The following is a 7,367-nucleotide window of genomic DNA, read 5'->3' on the forward strand; positions in this document are numbered from 1 at the left end:
GAGGAATGTCGCCAAAAAGTTGGCTTCGGTGTGCGGTACAAACCTGAATTTTGGAAATCTACAGAATGAACAAGCTAAGGGCTGCAAATGCCCGCAAGGCTTCAAGGGTGACGACATAATGGCTCAGTGTTATTTAAGGGTTGGTTTGTGAGGAATTATCATGGTCTCATCATTTAGGGTTTGTCGACACCGAGGCATCCTAAAAGCTAAGCTTTTATCATTTAGGGTTTGTCGATGCTGAGGCACCCTAAATGCTAAGTTAAGTTTTCATCATTTAGGGTTTATCGATACCGAGGCACCCTAAAAGCTAAGGTTTTATCATTTAGGGTTGTCGACGCCGAGGCACCCTAAAAGCCAAGGTTATATCATTTAGGGTTTGTCGACGCCGAGGCACCCCAAAAGCCTAAGTTTGTATGCCTTTAGGTGAATAGGAAGTTACTTCTGCAAATATCTATTGGGTCCAATAAGATAATCCATAGTGTGGTGAAAACACGCCCTTCGAACTGGTTTGAGCTATTGGTGAATGGAGATGGTCTAAGATTTTCAGTAGTAAGAAGTGAAGTGGTAATTTTGAGAGCAAATGGTTAGGATGAGTGGTTCATCTTTCCTGTTTAGCTTTACAATAGAATATTGTTAGTCATGCACACTTGTGCATTTTCAGCCAGGCCCAGTGGAGTTGGCCTAAAACATTTCTTTCTTTAAGCCTACTACGTCTATCTCAAGTATTTATGGTCAAGGGTTAGCAGGGCCATCCAAATAGAATATGAGGTATGGGCTTTTTCAGTAGGTCATCCTACCAGATTAGGGTTTATCGACGACGAGCAACTGACATTAGTAATAACTATGAGTTGATATCACACTTCTATATGTATAACACAAGAGGCAGTTGATCCTACTTAATTAAGTACTAAGATACCCCCGCCCATGCATTAGTCGCAAGTACCCCATATGTCCTATTTTTAGCAAAGACATGCTAAAATTCACAGAAAATTTCAGCATGACCTTTGCTGAAAATAGGACATATGGAGTACCCGAATTTGCCGGAACGGAAGTTAATCGACATTCCGACAAACTCAAGGGCCTCTCGGGGTACCTGCAAAATCATTATCCCAGGTGTACAAGGCAATGTGCTACTTGCTTAAATCTTCGTCCAATGCTATTTACAAGACAAACAATAGGTGGCAAAGCCCAGTGTTAAAAAAGGGCCTCCATCACAACATGGAAAATACGTTGGCTTGTGAAGAGGTGAAACAATATATGCATCTCCAGGCAGTATCATTCACCATTACTTGCACCGCTCTCTGAGCTCACAATTTTGTCTTGCTATTCCCTATCATAATACAACATGGATCACTTGTAAGAATTGTAAACTGAGTTGGAACAAAGACAATGCCTGTATTTAGATGATATGTTAACCTGAAGCATTTTTCGGCTTTTCATAGTTTTAGCATATGCAGCATTTTCGGTACAAAGGGGATAATGTCTCTACATAAAAAATTTACAAGCATGATTCAAAGTGACATTAACTGCATAAAAATGTACGTAGCATTAAACTTATGAGCTGGCCACTGTTGATTTGTGTGCTTGCACTGATATTTAGGAGTTCAATGGTTTGACCTATTACAACTTCGTTCACTGCTTCTATTCTGCTCACTCCTGATGAGTCTAGTATTTTTGGCTAACAACTGAGCATTTCCATGTTAAAATAATAATAATGTGGCTCTAATTCTTTTTTCCCCTGTCAGCTCGAAACAAGGACCTCCATATAATGTCCTTGTTCTGTCAGATTTGATCTATACATAACTAGTAGTACTTGTCTGTGTATTTGGATCTGCTATCATCATCATCATCAAGTAAATTATGTCATTTGAACAGATGTATACTATTTGAATGCCAAGTACATGACTGAGCCTGAATGTGGACAGCAATGCTTGATAAAATGGGGGAATCAAATAAATTATGTCTGAATCTGAACCCTGCAGGGATTAGATCCATATACTAGCTAGGAGATCTAATAAATTATGTGATTTGAACAGATTTATAGTATTTGAATGCTTAGTACATGACTGAATCTGAATGTGGACAACAATGACACAAAGACATATGAGCCGTGACACAAAAAGGCAAAGACATATGAGCCATGACACAAAACAAACCTAGCTATCTCTGAACTACTTGCAAAGCAACAACCACGCAAAACTGCACACAGAAGAGCAAAAACACAAGGCCTAAATACCCTAGAGCAGCCCCCAAACCCAGCAAACTATCCAATCAGGGGCAGTGAGCAAAGCAGCAGCAATGCAAGGAGCGGAGTAGCGGCAGGAGCAGCAACGCAGCAGTAGCAGCACAAGGAAAAGCAGCAGCACATAGCAACAACAGGAGCAGGGACAGCGCTTACGGGCATGCGTGAGGCAAGGCGCAGGGGCGCAGGAGGTAGCGGCACTAGGCGGGGCAAGGGCCGGCCCGGCGACCGGCCGACGCGCGGCGGCTACGGCAACGAACCCGATGGGGGAAAGGGGAATCGGTCGAGGGCCTCACCGAGGTGCTCGACGATGAGCTCGGGAGGTCGGGGGTGGCCGGGGCGGAGCGACGTGACGAGGTGGACGAGGGTGATCGAGGTTGGCGAAGACGGCAATGGCGACGATACAGTGCAACTCCGGTCGATTGAGAGCACGTAGATGAAGAAGCAGTCGAAAGCGGTCCTCCTGGACGTCTCCGTGCGGCGCGGGTGACTGGTGGCGTCGAAGTGGGTCGGGGCGGCGGCGGAGCAGCAGGTCGAGGGCTCGGGGTATTGGGGATTTCGGATCGATGGTGTTTTTTATCTTTGCTTTTTTTAGTGGGGAAAGGGTTAGCAATGGCGCACCATCTAGTGGTGCGCCATAAACACAGTGATAGCAATGGCGTACCTTCCCCGGTGCGCCATTACTAATTTTTTTTATTATTTTTAGTTGCATCTAATATTTTTTTTAGAAAATGAAAATCAAATTTGAAAACATTTATGAATGTGAAAAAATATCATCAAATTTTTTATTTGAAAATATTTATGAATATGAAAAAATATCATCAAATTTGTTATTTGGAAATATTTGAAAAAATATCATAAAAATTGGTATACCAATGGAGCACCTCCTAGGGGTGCGCCATAAGTACCTTGATAGCAATGGCGCACCTTCCCCCGGTGCGCCATTACTAACTTTTTATTATTATTTTTAGTTGCATCTAATAATTTTTTAGAATATGACGATCAAATTTGAAAACATTTATGAACGTGAAAAAATATCATCAAATTTGTTATTTGAAAATATTTATGAATATGAAAAAATATCATCAAATTTGTTATTTGAAAATATCATCAAATTTGTTATTCGAAAATATCATCAAATTTTTTTCTTTTTGGATTTTTAATTGCATTCATTTGTGAATTGGTAAAACATTTATGAATATGAAAAATATCATCAAATTTTAAAAATATTCATGAATTCAAAACGTGCCCATGAAATTAAAAAATATTCATGAGTTCAAAAAATATTAACAAATTCAATACTTTTGGGGAGTTAGAAATTCAATACCAGAATAAACATAAATAAAAATTGGTATACCAAAATAAACATAAATAAATATTCATGAGGACTAGAACAGAAGAAATATCATTTCCATATGTCGAAATACAATCGAGAAATGAAGACTATGATTTAAATACAATCGGTCTTAGCTAGCTATCTTTTCACAATCTTCTTGCTCTTCGTTTTCGCAAATGGAGTTCTTCTGTTGAACGGACTTCCTTTAGGTAGGGTGGTCCTGCTTCTTCTTGTGGTGTATGGCATTTCATCGTCATCGTCATGTTCCATCTTCGGGTCGTCGTACTTGTCGAAGTCTTGCTCATGGGTGACTCCATCCATTCCGATGATCTTCCTTTTGCCTCTCCTCACGACAACACGACTGGGCTTTGACGGGTCGGTAATGAAGAAGCATTGGTCCACTTGGGAAGCCAATACCCATGGCTCATTTTTCGCGGTGACGTTTGCGCCCGCGGTCTTGGATTTGGCTTCGGGTATAACCATGGTGGTGAAATACCGGTCTTCTTTTAGGACACTCTTGGCCCATCTGACACGGAGTATAGGGACCTTCTCTCCAGCGTAGCTCAGCTCCCAGATCTCCTCGATCCTTCCGTAGTATCTGTCCTTGTCGTTACCGGTGTAGGATTCCATCGATACCCTGGAGTTCTGATAACCATCGCTCTTCATGTTCCTTGGTGTAGAATGTGTAGTCGTTGATATCGTACGCCTCATAGGTCATCAGGTTGTGCTCCGCGCCCTGTGACAAGGCGAATATGAGTTTTTCTTCTGCGGAAGAATCCTCATGTAAAGGGTACGACAGAAGCTTCTCCTTGAACCAACGCGTGAAACATGAGTTGTGCTCTTTGATTATATCTCCGTCCGTCCTCTGTTGGCCTCGGTCATTGTACGTCTTATCAATAAAGGTTTTGTGCTCTACCACCCAAGGATCGACCACGTCTATGTGTTGTAGCGCGACTAGGTTTGCTCTTTCAAAGTCGGCGAGTCGACCCTCGAAGTCGACGTGCATTTCGCGGCGACCATCGCGGTGACCCCCATCCAGCGAGCCTGCCGAGGTGCCTGTTGATGGGCAGACAAACGGGGTTCTCGATGCCTAAATAATTCGTGCAGTAGGAGATGCACTCTTCGGTCAGAAAGCCCCTGGCTATGCTTCCCTCTGGACATGACATGTTGCGAACGTATCCTTTGATGGCACCATTCATCCTTTCGAACGACATCATGCTGTGCAGGAACGTCGGCCCGAGTTGGATGATATCCTCCACGATATGGACCAGCAAATGCACCATAACATTGCAGAATGCGGGCGGGAAGTACATCTCAAGCTCGCATAGTATCACCACGATCTCTTCATGTAGCCTTCTGAGTTGCCTCACGCCAAGCGACTTCCGAGAGATGATGTCGAAAAAGTTGCATAGGCCAAATAGCCTTTCACGGACGTGCGCATCCATGATCCCACGGATTGCAACTGGAAGTATCTACGTCATCAGCACGTGACAGTCGTGAGACTTCGTCCCGCTGAACTTCTGCTTCGATGAGTCTAGGTATCTGCTTATCTTCCCTGCAACCGTAAGGAAGTTTACTCCTACGAGGGCAGGTGAAAAACTGCTCGATCTTTTCCTGACATAGAGTGAGCACGCGGGAGGGTAGTCATTTCCCGGTCTTCTTGGCCTTTTTGCCTTTGCGACGACTTTCGTGTCCTGCTTCGCCTCATCATCATTAGCGTGAAAGCTCCCCCTGATGCCCATTCATTTCAAAGTCTTCCCTTCCTTTCGGCCCATCTTGGTCCTCTCTGGGCATGTTGAGCAGGGTACCAAGCAGACTCTCACACACGTTCTTCGTATGCATGACATCCAAGGCTATGAGGCACACGGTGATCTTCCATACGCAAGTCCAGAAAAAACAGACCTCGTTCCATACCTTCAGTAGCGGCTTCTGGCGCCTTTCGTTCTTTCCCAGCTTCGGCAATCTTTCCAATTTTTCAACAGCTCGTCTATTTCCTCGCCGCTCCTCATACGTGGGCGTCTTCGGGGTTCGGTTTCACCATCGAACAGATCCTTGCGTTTTCTCCATGGGTCATCGTCGCGAAGCCACCTTCGATGTCCCATGAACACGGTTTTAGAAGACCCGGGATCTTTATCTAGCTGGCGATATGTTGTGTCATCCATGCACCTGACGCATCCAGAAAATCCGTAGACCACCTGCCCCGCGACATATCCGTAACCGAGATAGTCATGCACCGTCGTGAGCAGTGTGGCTCTCATAGGGAAATATTCTTTCTCTGCGGCGTCCCACGTATTGGCTGGCGTTTTCCACAGCGTGTCTAGCTCCTCTTTAAGCAGCCCCAGATACAGATTGATGTCGTTCCCTGGTTGTTTCGGTCCTTCAATTAGCATACTCATGTGAATGTACTTCCTCTTCATGCACAACCAGGGGGGAAGGTTGTACATCCACACAAACACAGGCTAGGTGCTATGTGTGCTTCTCTGGCTGCCAAACAGATTGACTCCATCGGTGCTTGTGCCCAGCACGATGTTCCTTGGATCGTCCCCAAATTCTGGGTGTTCGAAGTTCGACGCTTGCCACTGGCTCGCATCCTTAGGGTGACTCAGCATCTTGTCTTTTTTTTCCGTCATCTTCACGCTTCTTCTCCTCCCTATCCACGTGCCAACGCAGGAGCTTTACTAGCTTAGGGTCTGCGAAATACCGCTGCAGACGAGGAGTGATCGGAAAGTACCACACCACTTTTCGAGGAGCTTTCTTCCTCTTCTTGTATCGAGTGACGCCGCACACTGGACATATGGTAGACTCCGCGTGCTCGTCCCGATAAATGATGCAATTGTTCATGCACACATGGTATTTCACGTGCGGTAAATCCAGAGGACACACAATTTTCTTCGCCTCCTCGAAACTGGTCGGGCACTTGTTCCCCTTGGGAAGACGTTCGTGCCAGAATGACATGTTCTCGTCGAAGCATGCGTCGGTCATTTTGTGTTTTACCTTCATATCCAGAGCCATGGGCGTTACTTTTCAGGCGGGTATCCTCGGGCCTCAATCCTTCATACAATGGAGTAACCGCGTCTATCTCCAGTTGATCCAGCTTGGCTTTCTCTCGGGCAGCAGCCCTTGCGTTATCCGTCTGCTTGAGAAGCAGCTCTTGAATATGAGGGTCCTGCACCCAGCCCATCGATGGTCCATCGTCGTCTGCTCCGGCATCTTCATCTTCATGATCATGCTCTTCGTCTGCTCCAGCATCTTCCTCATCATCATGTCCGGCATCTTCTACATGATGACTGTGTACTGCATCTACTTCGTGATCATGTCCTGGGGATTCTTCGTCTTCTCGCCTGCCCTCGTCGCGGTTGTCTTGCTACCCTTCCTCATTTCTTGCCCGACCCCCATGGACGACTTCATAATCATCATCATCACCTTGCCACCGATAGCCATCCATGAAACCATGCAAGAGCAGGTGGTCCCGCACCTGTACGGAATCCGGGTCCATATGGCTCCTCAGCTTGCATCTTTGACACGGACATCTTATCTCCGTCTCGTTCTTTTGAAACATCTCGGCCTTCGCGGAGCTCAAAAACCTATTCACGATGCCTTCAGTCATCGTGCGGACCATGGTCGCCTACGGGGTAGAGCAAAACGATATTTTAGAACCAAAAAAAAATTGGCATGACTTTGCCTTAAAATAGGATAAAAAAGAATGCATAGTGCCAAATTCTCGCCGAAACGGAAATGAATCAACATTCCGGCAAAATATTGGCAACTATCGCATTTCATGAGATGAGA

The sequence above is a fragment of the Triticum urartu genome, chromosome 7 (assembly GCF_003073215.2).
Source record: "Triticum urartu cultivar G1812 chromosome 7, Tu2.1, whole genome shotgun sequence".
In the NCBI taxonomy this organism is placed as follows: Eukaryota; Viridiplantae; Streptophyta; class Magnoliopsida; order Poales; family Poaceae; genus Triticum; species Triticum urartu.